Raw genomic sequence first — 15,582 nt, 5'->3', positions numbered from 1 at the left:
TGTGTTTTGTTCACTTTATATGAAGTAAAAAAACATATTGAGATTTATTAGAGCATTCACATATGGTTAGGGTTAGGTACGTGATACTGGTGCTTGGGTTTCTGGTGGTCATTGCAATATTAGGGACATCTCAATGCTCACAATTCTGACACTTGCTAGGTTAGCCTTCTAACTTTCAACATCGAGCCCCTAACTCTAACACTGAACATACCTGCAGCCTATCCTTAATTCTTTTCCTTCCAATGCCTAACTCCAAAACCTCTTAGTATCTTACCATGACCCTTCCTATCTGCAGCATAACCTTAAACATACTCCTATAGTTCCAAACTCTTAACCTCCCTTCTTAGTGCCTAACCATTACCCCACCCCCTGCCATTGAACCATAACATCCCCTACACATAGGACAGAGTTCCAAAATCAGTCGTTTTACCAGTGTTTGGGATTCTGCTATCAGTTTCCTGACTTGCAGCTTACCGAATGCCAGGATGCCCAATGCATCCAATTGTAATCACTTCAAGTTAATTTTTATGTCTCTACAGTCTTTAGAAATATTTTTGAAAAGTATCTAGTAGATATGATAAACTTTTTTGAACTCTGTTGTTGAGTTGTCCCAGCAACTATCATACACCAGATAGAATTTGAACTTTAAGAGAAAATAACTGATTTTGTTTTTGGAAAATAATTATGGCAGCAGTGGGATTTGAACCCACGCCTCCGAAGAGACTGGAGCCTTAATCCAGCGCCTTAGACCGCTCGGCCATGCTACCTCATGGGTGCAGTGTTCATGTGGCTCAAAGATCTATCAAATTATTATTTAAATGTGTTTTGTTCACTTTATATGAAGTAAAAAAACATATTGAGATTTATTAGAGCATTCACATATGGTTAGGGTTAGGTACGTGATACTGGTGCTTGGGTTTCTGGTGGTCATTGCAATATTAGGGACATCTCAATGCTCACAATTCTGACACTTGCTAGGTTAGCCTTCTAACTTTCAACATCGAGCCCCTAACTCTAACACTGAACATACCTGCAGCCTATCCTTAATTCTTTTCCTTCCAATGCCTAACTCCAAAACCTCTTAGTATCTTACCATGACCCTTCCTATCTGCAGCATAACCTTAAACATACTCCTATAGTTCCAAACTCTTAACCTCCCTTCTTAGTGCCTAACCATTACCCCACCCCCTGCCATTGAACCATAACATCCCCTACACATAGGACAGAGTTCCAAAATCAGTCGTTTTACCAGTGTTTGGGATTCTGCTATCAGTTTCCTGACTTGCAGCTTACCGAATGCCAGGATGCCCAATGCATCCAATTGTAATCACTTCAAGTTAATTTTTATGTCTCTACAGTCTTTAGAAATATTTTTGAAAAGTATCTAGTAGATATGATAAACTTTTTTGAACTCTGTTGTTGAATTGTCCCAGCAACTATCATACACCAGATAGAATTTGAACTTTAAGAGAAAATAACTGATTTTGTTTTTGGAAAACAGTTAATTTTTATGTCTCTACAGTCTTTAGAAATATTTTTGAAAAGTATCTAGTAGATATGATAAACTTTTTTGAACTCTGTTGTTGAATTGTCCCAGCAACTATCATACACCAGATAGAATTTGAACTTTAAGAGAAAATAACTGATTTTGTTTTTGGAAAATAATTATGGCAGCAGTGGGATTTGAACCCACGCCTCCGAAGAGACTGGAGCCTAAATCCAGCGCCTTAGACCGCTCGGCCATGCTCGGCCATGCTACCACACTTAAAGGTATTATATATCAATAATAAATATGGCAGCAGTGGGATTTGAACCCTCGCCTCCGAAGAGACTGGAGCCTTAATCCAGCGCCTTAGACCGCTCGGCCATGCTACCGCATGGGTGCAGTGTTCATGTGGCTCAAAGATCTATCAAATTATTATTTAAATGTGTTTTGTTCACTTTATATGAAGTAAAAAAACATATTGAGATTTATTAGAGCATTCACATATGGTTAGGGTTAGGTACGTGATACTGGTGCTTGGGTTTCTGGTGGTCATTGCAATATTAGGGACATCTCAATGCTCACAATTCTGACACTTGCTAGGTTAGCCTTCTAACTTTCAACATCGAGCCCCTAACTCTAACACTGAACATACCTGCAGCCTATCCTTAATTCTTTTCCTTCCAATGCCTAACTCCAAAATCTCTTAGTATCTTACCATGACCCTTCCTATCTGCAGCATAACCTTAAACATACTCCTATAGTTCCAAACTCTTAACCTCCCTTCTTAGTGCCTAACCATTACCCCACCCCCTGCCATTGAACCATAACATCCCCTACACATAGGACAGAGTTCCAAAATCAGTCGTTTTACCAGTGTTTGGGATTCTGCTATCAGTTTCCTGACTTGCAGCTTCCCGAATGCCAGGATGCCCAATGCATCCAATTGTAATCACTTCAAGTTAATTTTTATGTCTCTACAGTCTTTAGAAATATTTTTGAAAAGTATCTAGTAGATATGATAAACTTTTTTGAACTCTGTTGTTGAATTGTCCCAGCAACTATCATACACCAGATAGAATTTGAACTTTAAGAGAAATAACTGATTTTGTTTTTGGAAAATAATTATGGCAGCAGTGGGATTTGAACCCACGCCTCCGAAGAGACTGGAGCCTAAATCCAGCGCCTTAGACCGCTCGGCCATGCTACCACACTTAAAGGTAAGTCATAGTTTCTCACAGTCTGGAATCTAGAACTAGAATTACAGAAAATGTTGTTGTTGTAGTAAAGAAATACGTAAAAATATGTTTTATGTTAAGCATTTTAGATGCTCTTAACATAAGTGAGATTTTTTTTTTAAAGAATATTGGTTGCCATGCAATCTAGATGAGAAATGGTTAATTTTTAATTAATTTGCATTTTAGTCGAGTTTACCACTTTGAAACCAATCACTGACATTTTCTTTGAAAAATTTATATGGCAGCTTTGGGAAGTTAGCAAAGAAAGAAATTAGCTGTTATAACAATGTGATGATGAACACTTTTTTTCTAATTGAATTGCATTATTGTGGAAATAACAATGAAAACATCAACCTCTAACAATATATATCAATAATAAATATGGCAGCAGTGGGATTTGAACCCACGCCTCCGAAGAGACTGGGGCCTTAATCCAGCGCCTTAGACCGCTCGGCCATGCTACCTCATGGGTGCAGTGTTCATGTGGCTCAAAGATCTATCAAATTATTATTTAAATGTGTTTTGTTCACTTTATATGAAGTAAAAAAACATATTGAGATTTATTAGAGCATTCACATATGGTTAGGGTTAGGTACGTGATACTGGTGCTTGGGTTTCTGGTGGTCATTGCAATATTAGGGACATCTCAATGCTCACAATTCTGACACTTGCTAGGTTAGCCTTCTAACTTTCAACATCGAGCCCCTAACTCTAACACTGAACATACCTGCAGCCTATCCTTAATTCTTTTCCTTCCAATGCCTAGCTCCAAAACCTCTTAGTATCTTACCATGACCCTTCCTATCTGCAGCATAACCTTAAACATACTCCTATAGTTCCAAACTCTTAACCTCCCTTCTTAGTGCCTAACCATTACCCCACCCCCTGCCATTGAACCATAACATCCCCTACACATAGGACAGAGTTCCAAAATCAGTCGTTTTACCAGTGTTTGGGATTCTGCTATCAGTTTCCTGACTTGCAGCTTACCGAATGCCAGGATGCCCAATGCATCCAATTGTAATCACTTCAAGTTAATTTTTATGTCTCTACAGTCTTTAGAAATATTTTTGAAAAGTATCTAGTAGATATGATAAACTTTTTTGAACTCTGTTGTTGAGTTGTCCCAGCAACTATCATACACCAGATAGAATTTGAACTTTAAGAGAAAATAACTGATTTTGTTTTTGGAAAATAATTATGGCAGCAGTGGGATTTGAACCCACGCCTCCGAAGAGACTGGAGCCTTAATCCAGCGCCTTAGACCGCTCGGCCATGCTACCTCATGGGTGCAGTGTTCATGTGGCTCAAAGATCTATCAAATTATTATTTAAATGTGTTTTGTTCACTTTATATGAAGTAAAAAAACATATTGAGATTTATTAGAGCATTCACATATGGTTAGGGTTAGGTACGTGATACTGGTGCTTGGGTTTCTGGTGGTCATTGCAATATTAGGGACATCTCAATGCTCACAATTCTGACACTTGCTAGGTTAGCCTTCTAACTTTCAACATCGAGCCCCTAACTCTAACACTGAACATACCTGCAGCCTATCCTTAATTCTTTTCCTTCCAATGCCTAACTCCAAAATCTCTTAGTATCTTACCATGACCCTTCCTATCTGCAGCATAACCTTAAACATACTCCTATAGTTCCAAACTCTTAACCTCCCTTCTTAGTGCCTAACCATTACCCCACCCCCTGCCATTGAACCATAACATCCCCTACACATAGGACAGAGTTCCAAAATCAGTCGTTTTACCAGTGTTTGGGATTCTGCTATCAGTTTCCTGACTTGCAGCTTCTCGAATGCCAGGATGCCCAATGCATCCAATTGTAATCACTTCAAGTTAATTTTTATGTCTCTACAGTCTTTAGAAATATTTTTGAAAAGTATCTAGTAGATATGATAAACTTTTTTGAACTCTGTTGTTGAATTGTCCCAGCAACTATCATACACCAGATAGAATTTGAACTTTAAGAGAAATAACTGATTTTGTTTTTGGAAAATAATTATGGCAGCAGTGGGATTTGAACCCACGCCTCCGAAGAGACTGGAGCCTAAATCCAGCGCCTTAGACCGCTCGGCCATGCTACCACACTTAAAGGTAAGTCATAGTTTCTCACAGTCTGGAATCTAGAACTAGAATTACAGAAAATGTTGTTGTTGTAGTAAAGAAATACGTAAAAATATGTTTTATGTTAAGCATTTTAGATGCTCTTAACATAAGTGAGAATTTTTTTTTAAAGAATATTGGTTGCCATGCAATCTAGATGAGAAATGGTTAATTTTTAATTAATTTGCATTTTAGTCGAGTTTACCACTTTGAAACCAATCACTGACATTTTCTTTGAAAAATTTATATGGCAGCTTTGGGAAGTTAGCAAAGAAAGAAATTAGCTGTTATAACAATGTGATGATGAACACTTTTTTTCTAATTGAATTGCATTATTGTGGAAATAACAATGAAAACATCAACCTCTAACAATATATATCAATAATAAATATGGCAGCAGTGGGATTTGAACCCACGCCTCCGAAGAGACTGGAGCCTTAATCCAGCGCCTTAGACCGCTCGGCCATGCTACCTCATGGGTGCAGTGTTCATGTGGCTCAAAGATCTATCAAATGATTATTTAAATGTGTTTTGTTCACTTTATATGAAGTAAAAAAACATATTGAGATTTATTAGAGCATTCACATATGGTTAGGGTTAGGTACGTGATACTGGTGCTTGGGTTTCTGGTGGTCATTGCAATATTAGGGACATCTTAATGCTCACAATTCTGACACTTGCTAGGTTAGCCTTCTAACTTTCAACATCGAGCCCCTAACTCTAACACTGAACATACCTGCAGCCTATCCTTAATTCTTTTCCTTCCAATTCCTAACTCCAAAACCTCTTAGTATCTTACCATGACCCTTCCTATCTGCAGCATAACCTTAAACATACTCCTATAGTTCCAAACTCTTAACCTCCCTTCTTAGTGCCTAACCATTACCCCACCCCCTGCCATTGAACCATAACATCCCCTACACATAGGACAGAGTTCCAAAATCAGTCGTTTTACCAGTGTTTGGGATTCTGCTATCAGTTTCCTGACTTGCAGCTTACCGAATGCCAGGATGCCCAATGCATCCAATTGTAATCACTTCAAGTTAATTTTTATGTCTCTACAGTCTTTAGAAATATTTTTGAAAAGTATCTAGTAGATATGATAAACTTTTTTGAACTCTGTTGTTGAATTGTCCCAGCAACTATCATACACCAGATAGAATTTGAAATTTAAGAGAAAATAACTGATTTTGTTTTTGGAAAATAATTATGGCAGCAGTGGGATTTGAACCCACGCCTCCGAAGAGACTGGAGCCTAAATCCAGCGCCTTAGACCGCTCGGCCATACTACCACACTTAAAGATAACTCATAGTTTCTCACAGTCTGGAATCTAGAACTAGAAATTACAGAAAATGTTGTTGTTGTAGTAAAGAAATACGTAAAAATCTGTTTTATGTTAAGCATTTTAGATGCTCTTAACATAAGTGAGAATTTTTTTTTAAGGAATATTGGTTGCCATGCAATCTAGATGAGAAATGGTTAATTTTTAATTAATTTGCATTTTAGTCGAGTTTACCACTTTGAAACCAATCACTGACATTTTCTTTGAAAAATTTATATGGCAGCTTTGGGAAGTTAGCAAAGAAAGAAATTAGCTGTTATAACAATGTGATGATGAACACTTATTTTTTAATTGAATTGCATTATTGTGGAAAGAACAATGAAAACATCAACCTCTAACAATATATATCAATAATAAATATGGCAGCAGTGGGATTTGAACCCACGCCTCCAAAGAGACTGGAGCCTTAATCCAGCACCTTAGACCGCTTAAAATCAGTCGTTTTACCAGTGTTTGGGATTCTGCTATCAGTTTCCTGACTTGCAGCTTCCCGAATGCCAGGATGCCCAATGCATCCAATTGTAATCACTTCAAGTTAATTTTTATGTCTCTACAGTCCTTAGAAATATTTTTGAAAAGTATCTAGTAGATATGATAAACTTTTTTGAACTCTGTTGTTGAATTGTCCCAGCAACTACCAGATAGAATTTGAACTTTAAGAGAAAATAACTGATTTTGTGTTTGGAAAATAATTATGGCAGCAGTGGGATTTGAACCCACGCCTCCGAAGAGACTGGAGCCTAACTCCAGCGCCTTAGACCGCTCGGCCATGCTACCACACTTAAAGGTATTATATATCAATAATAAATATGGCAGCAGTGGGATTTGAACCCACGCCTCCGAAGAGACTGGAGCCTTAATCCAGCACCTTAGACCGCTCGGCCATGCTACCTCATGGGTGCAGTATTCATGTGGCTCAAAGATCTATCAAATTATTATTTAAATGTGTTTTGTTCACTTTATATGAAGTAAAAAAACATATTGAGATTTATTAGAGCATTCACATATGGTTAGGGTTAGGTACGTGATACTGGTGCTTGGGTTTCTGGTGGTCATTGCAATATTAGGGACATCTCAATGCTCACAATTCTGACACTTGCTAGGTTAGCCTTCTAACTTTCAACATCGAGCCCCTAACTCTAACACTGAACATACCTGCAGCCTATCCTTAATTCTTTTCCTTCCAATGCCTAACTCCAAAATCTCTTAGTATCTTACCATGACCCTTCCTATCTGCAGCATAACCTTAAACATACTCCTATAGTTCCAAACTCTTAACCTCCCTTCTTAGTGCCTAACCATTACCCCACCCCCTGCCATTGAACCATAACATCCCCTACACATAGGACAGAGTTCCAAAATCAGTCGTTTTACCAGTGTTTGGGATTCTGCTATCAGTTTCCTGACTTGCAGCTTACCGAATGCCAGGATGCCCAATGCATCCAATTGTAATCACTTCAAGTTAATTTTTATGTCTCTACAGTCTTTAGAAATATTTTTGAAAAGTATCTAGTAGATATGATAAACTTTTTTGAACTCTGTTGTTGAATTGTCCCAGCAACTATCATACACAAGATAGAATTTGAAATTTAAGAGAAAATAACTGATTTTGTTTTTGGAAAATAATTATGGCAGCAGTGGGATTCAAACCCACGCCTCCGAAGAGACTGGAGCCTAAATCCAGCGCCTTAGACCGCTCGACATGCTACCACACTTAAAGGTAACTCATAGTTTCTCACAGTCTGGAATCTAGAACTAGAAATTACAGAAAATGTTGTTGTTGTAGTAAAGAAATACGTAAAAATCTGTTTTATGTTAAGCATTTTAGATGCTCTTAACATAAGTGAGAATTTTTTTTTAAAGAATATTGGTTGCCATGCAATCTAGATGAGAAATGGTTAATTTTTAATTAATTTGCATTTTAGTCGAGTTTACCACTTTGAAACCAATCACTGACATTTTCTTTGAAAAATTTATATGGCAGCTTTGGGAAGTTAGCAAAGAAAGAAATTAGCTGTTATAACAATGTGATGATGAACACTTATTTTTTAATTGAATTGCATTATTGTGGAAAGAACAATGAAAACATCAACCTCTAACAATATATATCAATAATAAATATGGCAGCAGTGGGATTTGAACCCACGCCTCCAAAGAGACTGGAGCCTTAATCCAGCGCCTTAGACCGCTTAAAATCAGTCGTTTTACCAGTGTTTGGGATTCTGCTATCAGTTTCCTGACTTGCAGCTTCCCGAATGCCAGGATGCCCAATGCATCCAATTGTAATCACTTCAAGTTAATTTTTATGTCTCTACAGTCCTTAGAAATATTTTTGAAAAGTATCTAGTAGATATGATAAACTTTTTTGAACTCTGTTGTTGAATTGTCCCAGCAACTACCAGATAGAATTTGAACTTTAAGAGAAAATAACTGATTTTGTGTTTGGAAAATAATTATGGCAGCAGTGGGATTTGAACCCACGCCTCCGAAGAGACTGGAGCCTTAATCCAGCACCTTAGACCGCTCGGCCATGCTACCTCATGGGTGCAGTGTTCATGTGGCTCAAAGATCTATCAAATGATTATTTAAATGTGTTTTGTTCACTTTATATGAAGTAAAAAAAATATTGAGATTTATTAGAGCATTCACATATGGTTAGGGTTAGGTACGTGATACTGGTGCTTGGGTTTCTGGTGGTCATTGCAATATTAGGGACATCTCAATGCTCACAATTCTGACACTTGCTAGGTTAGCCTTCTAACTTTCAACATCGAGCCCCTAACTCTAACACTGAACATACCTGCAGCCTATCCTTAATTCTTTTCCTTCCAATGCCTAACTCCAAAATCTCTTAGTATCTTACCATGACCCTTCCTATCTGCAGCATAACCTTAAACATACTCCTATAGTTCCAAACTCTTAACCTCCCTTCTTAGTGCCTAACCATTACCCCACCCCCTGCCATTGAACCATAACATCCCCTACACATAGGACAGAGTTCCAAAATCAGTCGTTTTACCAGTGTTTGGGATTCTGCTATCAGTTTTCTGACTTGCAGCTTCCCGAATGCCAGGATGCCCAATGCATCCAATTGTAATCACTTCAAGTTAATTTTTATGTCTCTACAGTCTTTAGAAATATTTTTGAAAAGTATCTAGTAGATATGATAAACTTTTTTGAACTCTGTTGTTGAATTGTCCCAGCAACTATCATACACCAGATAGAATTTGAACTTTAAGAGAAAATAACTGATTTTGTTTTTGGAAAATAATTATGACAGCAGTGGGATTTGAACCCACGCCTCCGAAGAGACTGGAGCCTAAATCCAGCGCCTTAGACCGCTCGGCCATGCTACCACACTTAAAAGTAAGTCATAGTTTCTCACAGTCTGGAATCTAGAACTAGAATTACAGAAAATGTTGTTGTTGTAGTAAAGAAATACGTAAAAATATGTTTTATGTTAAGCATTTTAGATGCTCTTAACATAAGTGAGAATTTTTTTTTAAAGAATATTGGTTGCCATGCAATCTAGATGAGAAATGGTTAATTTTTAATTAATTTGCATTTTAGTCGAGTTTACCACTTTGAAACCAATCACTGACATTTTCTTTGAAAAATTTATATGGCAGCTTTGGGAAGTTAGCAAAGAAAGAAATTAGCTGTTATAACAATGTGATGATGAACACTTTTTTTCTAATTGAATTGCATTATTGTGGAAATAACAATGAAAACATCAACCTCTAACAATATATATCAATAATAAATATGGCAGCAGTGGGATTTGAACCCACGCCTCCGAAGAGACTGGAGCCTTAATCCAGCGCCTTAGACCGCTCGGCCATGCTACCTCATGGGTGCAGTGTTCATGTGGCTCAAAGATCTATCAAATGATTATTTAAATGTGTTTTGTTCACTTTATATGAAGTAAAAAAACATATTGAGATTTATTAGAGCATTCACATATGGTTAGGGTTAGGTACGTGATACTGGTGCTTGGGTTTCTGGTGGTCATTGCAATATTAGGGACATCTTAATGCTCACAATTCTGACACTTGCTAGGTTAGCCTTCTAACTTTCAACATCGAGCCCCTAACTCTAACACTGAACATACCTGCAGCCTATCCTTAATTCTTTTCCTTCCAATTCCTAACTCCAAAACCTCTTAGTATCTTACCATGACCCTTCCTATCTGCAGCATAACCTTAAACATACTCCTATAGTTCCAAACTCTTAACCTCCCTTCTTAGTGCCTAACCATTACCCCACCCCCTGCCATTGAACCATAACATCCCCTACACATAGGACAGAGTTCCAAAATCAGTCGTTTTACCAGTGTTTGGGATTCTGCTATCAGTTTCCTGACTTGCAGCTTACCGAATGCCAGGATGCCCAATGCATCCAATTGTAATCACTTCAAGTTAATTTTTATGTCTCTACAGTCTTTAGAAATATTTTTGAAAAGTATCTAGTAGATATGATAAACTTTTTTGAACTCTGTTGTTGAATTGTCCCAGCAACTATCATACACCAGATAGAATTTGAAATTTAAGAGAAAATAACTGATTTTGTTTTTGGAAAATAATTATGGCAGCAGTGGGATTTGAACCCACGCCTCCGAAGAGACTGGAGCCTAAATCCAGCGCCTTAGACCGCTCGGCCATACTACCACACTTAAAGGTAACTCATAGTTTCTCACAGTCTGGAATCTAGAACTAGAAATTACAGAAAATGTTGTTGTTGTAGTAAAGAAATACGTAAAAATCTGTTTTATGTTAAGCATTTTAGATGCTCTTAACATAATTGAGAATTTTTTTTTAAGGAATATTGGTTGCCATGCAATCTAGATGAGAAATGGTTAATTTTTAATTAATTTGCATTTTAGTCGAGTTTACCACTTTGAAACCAATCACTGACATTTTCTTTGAAAAATTTATATGGCAGCTTTGGGAAGTTAGCAAAGAAAGAAATTAGCTGTTATAACAATGTGATGATGAACACTTATTTTTTAATTGAATTGCATTATTGTGGAAAGAACAATGAAAACATCAACCTCTAACAATATATATCAATAATAAATATGGCAGCAGTGGGATTTGAACCCACGCCTCCAAAGAGACTGGAGCCTTAATCCAGCACCTTAGACCGCTTAAAATCAGTCGTTTTACCAGTGTTTGGGATTCTGCTATCAGTTTCCTGACTTGCAGCTTCCCGAATGCCAGGATGCCCAATGCATCCAATTGTAATCACTTCAAGTTAATTTTTATGTCTCTACAGTCCTTAGAAATATTTTTGAAAAGTATCTAGTAGATATGATAAACTTTTTTGAACTCTGTTGTTGAATTGTCCCAGCAACTACCAGATAGAATTTGAACTTTAAGAGAAAATAACTGATATTGTGTTTGGAAAATAATTATGGCAGCAGTGGGATTTGAACCCACGCCTGCGAAGAGACTGGAGCCTAACTCCAGCGCCTTAGACCGCTCGGCCATGCTACCACACTTAAAGGTATTATATATCAATAATAAATATGGCAGCAGTGGGATTTGAACCCACGCCTCCGAAGAGACTGGAGCCTTAATCCAGCACCTTAGACCGCTCGGCCATGCTACCTCATGGGTGCAGTATTCATGTGGCTCAAAGATCTATCAAATTATTATTTAAATGTGTTTTGTTCACTTTATATGAAGTAAAAAAACATATTGAGATTTATTAGAGCATTCACATATGGTTAGGGTTAGGTACGTGATACTGGTGCTTGGGTTTCTGGTGGTCATTGCAATATTAGGGACATCTCAATGCTCACAATTCTGACACTTGCTAGGTTAGCCTTCTAACTTTCAACATCGAGCCCCTAACTCTAACACTGAACATACCTGCAGCCTATCCTTAATTCTTTTCCTTCCAATGCCTAACTCCAAAATCTCTTAGTATCTTACCATGACCCTTCCTATCTGCAGCATAACCTTAAAAATACTCCTATAGTTCCAAACTCTTAACCTCCCTTCTTAGTGCCTAACCATTACCCCACCCCCTGCCATTGAACCATAACATCCCCTACACATAGGACAGAGTTCCAAAATCAGTCGTTTTACCAGTGTTTGGGATTCTGCTATCAGTTTCCTGACTTGCAGCTTACCGAATGCCAGGATGCCCAATGCATCCAATTGTAATCACTTCAAGTTAATTTTTATGTCTCTACAGTCTTTAGAAATATTTTTGAAAAGTATCTAGTAGATATGATAAACTTTTTTGAACTCTGTTGTTGAATTGTCCCAGCAACTATCATACACCAGATAGAATTTGAAATTTAAAGAGAAAATAACTGATTTTGTTTTTGGAAAATAATTAGCTGTTATAACAATGTGATGATGAACACTTATTTTTTAATTGAATTGCATTATTGTGGAAAGAACAATAAAAACATCAACCTCTAACAATATATATCAATAATAAATATGGCAGCAGTGGGATTTGAACCCACGCCTCCAAAGAGACTGGAGCCTTAATCCAGCGCCTTAGACCGCTTAAAATCAGTCGTTTTACCAGTGTTTGGGATTCTGCTATCAGTTTCCTGACTTGCAGCTTCCCGAATGCCAGGATGCCCAATGCATCCAATTGTAATCACTTCAAGTTAATTTTTATGTCTCTACAGTCCTTAGAAATATTTTTGAAAAGTATCTAGTAGATATGATAAACTTTTTTGAACTCTGTTGTTGAATTGTCCCAGCAACTACCAGATAGAATTTGAACTTTAAGAGAAAATAACTGATTTTGTGTTTGGAAAATAATTATGGCAGCAGTGGGATTTGAACCCACGCCTCCGAAGAGACTGGAGCCTTAATCCAGCGCCTTAGACCACTCGGCCATGCTACCTCATGGGTGCAGTGTTCATGTGGCTCAAAGATCTATCAAATGATTATTTAAATGTGTTTTGTTCACTTTATATGAAGTAAAAAAACATATTGAGATTTATTAGAGCATTCACATATGGTTAGGGTTAGGTACGTGATACTGGTGCTTGGGTTTCTGGTGGTCATTGCAATATTAGGGACATCTCAATGCCCACAATTCTGACACTTGCTAGGTTAGCCTTCTAACTTTCAACATCGAGCCCCTAACTCTAACACTGAACATACCTGCAGCCTATCCTTAATTCTTTTCCTTCCAATGCCTAACCCCAAAACCTCTTAGTATCTTACCATGACCTTTCCTATCTGCAGCATAACCTTAAACATACTCCTATAGTTCCAAACTCTTAACCTCCCTTCTTAGTGCCTAACCATTACCCCACCCCCTGCCATTGAACCATAACATCCCCTACACATAGGACAGAGTTCCAAAATCAGTCGTTTTACCAGTGTTTGGGATTCTGCTATCAGTTTCCTGACTTGCATCTTCCCGAATGCCAGGATGCCCAATGCATCCAATTGTAATCACTTCAAGTTAATTTTTATGTCTCTACAGTCTTTAGAAATATTTTTGAAAAGTATTTAGTAGATATTATAAGCTTTTTTGAACTCTGTTGTTGAATTGTCCCAGCAACTATCATACACCAGATAGAATTTGAACTTTAAGAGAAAATAACTGATTTTGTTTTTGGAAAATAATTACGGCAGCAGTGGGATTTGAACCCACTCCTCCGAAGAGACTGGAGCCTAAATCCAGCGCCTTAGACCGCTCGGCCATGCTACCACACTTAAAGGTAACTCATAGTTTCTCACAGTCTGGAATCTAGAACTAGAATTACAGAAAATGTTGTTGTTGTAGTAAAGAAATACGTAAAAATCTGTTTTATGTTAAGCATTTTAGATGCTCTTAACATCAGTAAGAAAAGATTTTTTTTTAAAGAATATTGGTTGCCATGCAATCTAGATGAGAAATGGTTAACTTTTAATTAATTTGCATTTTAGTCGAGTTTACCACTTTGAAACCAATCACTGACATTTTCTTTGAAAAATTTATATGGCAGCTTTGGGAAGTTAGCAAAGAAAGAAATTAGCTGTTATAACAATGTGACGATGAACACTTATTTTTTAATTGAATTGCATTATTGTGGAAAGAACAATGAAAACATCAACCTCTAACAATATATATAAATTATAAATATGGCAGCAGTGGGATTTGAACCCACGCCTCCGAAGAGACTGGAGCCTTAATCCAGCGCCTTAGACCGCTCGGCCATGCTACCTCATGGGTGCAGTGTTCATGTGGCTCAAAGATCTATCAAATGATTATTTAAATGTGTTTTGTTCACTTTATATGAAGTAAAAAAACATATTGAGATTTATTAGAGCATTCACATATGGTTAGGGTTAGGTACGTGATACTGGTGCTTGGGTTTCTGGTGGTCATTGCAATATTAGGGACATCTCAATGCTCACAATTCTGACACTTGCTAGGTTAGCCTTCTAACTTTCAACATCGAGCCCCTAACTCTAACACTGAACATACCTGCAGCCTATCCTTAATTCTTTTCCTTCCAATGCCTAACCCCAAAACCTCTTAGTATCTTACCATGACCCTTCCTATCTGCAGCATAACCTTAAACATACTCCTATAGTTCCAAACTCTTAACCTCCCTTCTTAGTGCCTAACCATTACCCCACCCCCTGCCATTGAACCATAACATCCCCTACACATAGGACAGAGTTCCAAAATCAGTCGTTTTACCAGTGTTTGGGATTCTGCTATCAGTTTCCTGACTTGCAGCTTCCCGAATGCCAGGATGCCCAATGCATCCAATTGTAATCACTTCAAGTTAATTTTTATGTCTCTACAGTCTTTAGAAATATTTTTGAAAAGTATCTAGTAGATATGATAAACTTTTTTGAACTCTGTTGTTGAATTGTCCCAGCAACTATCATACACCAGATAGAATTTGAACTTTAAGAGAAAATAACTGATTTTGTTTTTGGAAAATAATTATGGCAGCAGTGGGATTTGAACCCACGCCTCCGAAGAGACTGGAGCCTAAATCCAGCGCCTTAGACCGCTCGGCCATGCTACCACACTTAAAGGTAACTCATAGTTTCTCACAGTCTGGAATCTAGAACTAGAAATTACAGAAAATGTTGTTGTTGTAGTAAAGAAATATGTAAAAATCTTTTTTATGTTAAGCATTTTAGATGCTCTTAACATAAGTGAGAATTTTTATTTAAAGAATATTGGTTGCCATGCAATCTAGATGAGAAATGGTTAATTTTTAATTAATTTGCATTTTAGTCGAGTTTACCACTTTGAAACCAATCACTGACATTTTCTTTGAAAAATTTACATGGCAGCTTTGGGAAGTTAGCAAAGAAAGAAATTAGCTGTTATAACAATGTGATGATGAACACTTATTTTTTAATTGAATTGCATTATTGTGGAAAGAACAATGAAAACATCAACCTCTAACA

General features: G+C 37.3%; 17 non-coding genes across 17 annotated transcripts; all 17 read right to left on the bottom strand.

Moving 5' to 3' along the window:
- Positions 1–685: 685 nt before the first annotated feature.
- Positions 686–767, bottom strand: TRNAL-AAG (transfer RNA leucine (anticodon AAG)). The gene has a single exon. It is a non-coding gene; the product is annotated as a tRNA-Leu (tRNA).
- A 901-nt stretch (positions 768–1,668) lies between these two features.
- On the bottom strand, positions 1,669–1,752 carry TRNAL-UAG (transfer RNA leucine (anticodon UAG)). The gene has a single exon. It is a non-coding gene; the product is annotated as a tRNA-Leu (tRNA).
- An 859-nt stretch (positions 1,753–2,611) lies between these two features.
- Positions 2,612–2,693, bottom strand: TRNAL-UAG (transfer RNA leucine (anticodon UAG)). The gene has a single exon. It is a non-coding gene; the product is annotated as a tRNA-Leu (tRNA).
- Positions 2,694–3,922: 1,229 nt separating this feature from the next.
- Positions 3,923–4,004, bottom strand: TRNAL-AAG (transfer RNA leucine (anticodon AAG)). Its single transcript has one exon. It is a non-coding gene; the product is annotated as a tRNA-Leu (tRNA).
- Positions 4,005–4,740: 736 nt separating this feature from the next.
- Positions 4,741–4,822, bottom strand: TRNAL-UAG (transfer RNA leucine (anticodon UAG)). The gene has a single exon. It is a non-coding gene; the product is annotated as a tRNA-Leu (tRNA).
- Positions 4,823–5,232: 410 nt separating this feature from the next.
- On the bottom strand, positions 5,233–5,314 carry TRNAL-AAG (transfer RNA leucine (anticodon AAG)). Its single transcript has one exon. It is a non-coding gene; the product is annotated as a tRNA-Leu (tRNA).
- Positions 5,315–6,051: 737 nt separating this feature from the next.
- TRNAL-UAG (transfer RNA leucine (anticodon UAG)) lies at positions 6,052–6,133 on the bottom strand. The gene has a single exon. It is a non-coding gene; the product is annotated as a tRNA-Leu (tRNA).
- Positions 6,134–6,879: 746 nt separating this feature from the next.
- On the bottom strand, positions 6,880–6,961 carry TRNAL-UAG (transfer RNA leucine (anticodon UAG)). The gene has a single exon. It is a non-coding gene; the product is annotated as a tRNA-Leu (tRNA).
- Positions 6,962–6,994: 33 nt separating this feature from the next.
- On the bottom strand, positions 6,995–7,076 carry TRNAL-AAG (transfer RNA leucine (anticodon AAG)). Its single transcript has one exon. It is a non-coding gene; the product is annotated as a tRNA-Leu (tRNA).
- Positions 7,077–8,640: 1,564 nt separating this feature from the next.
- TRNAL-AAG (transfer RNA leucine (anticodon AAG)) lies at positions 8,641–8,722 on the bottom strand. The gene has a single exon. It is a non-coding gene; the product is annotated as a tRNA-Leu (tRNA).
- Positions 8,723–9,458: 736 nt separating this feature from the next.
- On the bottom strand, positions 9,459–9,540 carry TRNAL-UAG (transfer RNA leucine (anticodon UAG)). Its single transcript has one exon. It is a non-coding gene; the product is annotated as a tRNA-Leu (tRNA).
- A 410-nt stretch (positions 9,541–9,950) lies between these two features.
- On the bottom strand, positions 9,951–10,032 carry TRNAL-AAG (transfer RNA leucine (anticodon AAG)). The gene has a single exon. It is a non-coding gene; the product is annotated as a tRNA-Leu (tRNA).
- Positions 10,033–10,769: 737 nt separating this feature from the next.
- On the bottom strand, positions 10,770–10,851 carry TRNAL-UAG (transfer RNA leucine (anticodon UAG)). The gene has a single exon. It is a non-coding gene; the product is annotated as a tRNA-Leu (tRNA).
- Positions 10,852–11,712: 861 nt separating this feature from the next.
- TRNAL-AAG (transfer RNA leucine (anticodon AAG)) lies at positions 11,713–11,794 on the bottom strand. The gene has a single exon. It is a non-coding gene; the product is annotated as a tRNA-Leu (tRNA).
- Positions 11,795–12,975: 1,181 nt separating this feature from the next.
- On the bottom strand, positions 12,976–13,057 carry TRNAL-AAG (transfer RNA leucine (anticodon AAG)). The gene has a single exon. It is a non-coding gene; the product is annotated as a tRNA-Leu (tRNA).
- Positions 13,058–14,290: 1,233 nt separating this feature from the next.
- On the bottom strand, positions 14,291–14,372 carry TRNAL-AAG (transfer RNA leucine (anticodon AAG)). The gene has a single exon. It is a non-coding gene; the product is annotated as a tRNA-Leu (tRNA).
- A 737-nt stretch (positions 14,373–15,109) lies between these two features.
- Positions 15,110–15,191, bottom strand: TRNAL-UAG (transfer RNA leucine (anticodon UAG)). Its single transcript has one exon. It is a non-coding gene; the product is annotated as a tRNA-Leu (tRNA).
- Between the last annotated feature and the right edge of the window lie 391 nt (positions 15,192–15,582).

Source organism: Crinia signifera, unplaced genomic scaffold (genome assembly GCF_055691185.1).
Source record: "Crinia signifera unplaced genomic scaffold, ASM5569118v1 HAP2_SCAFFOLD_130, whole genome shotgun sequence".
Lineage (NCBI taxonomy): Eukaryota > Metazoa > Chordata > Amphibia > Anura > Myobatrachidae > Crinia > Crinia signifera.
This window is presented reverse-complemented; position numbering and strand designations above follow the sequence as displayed.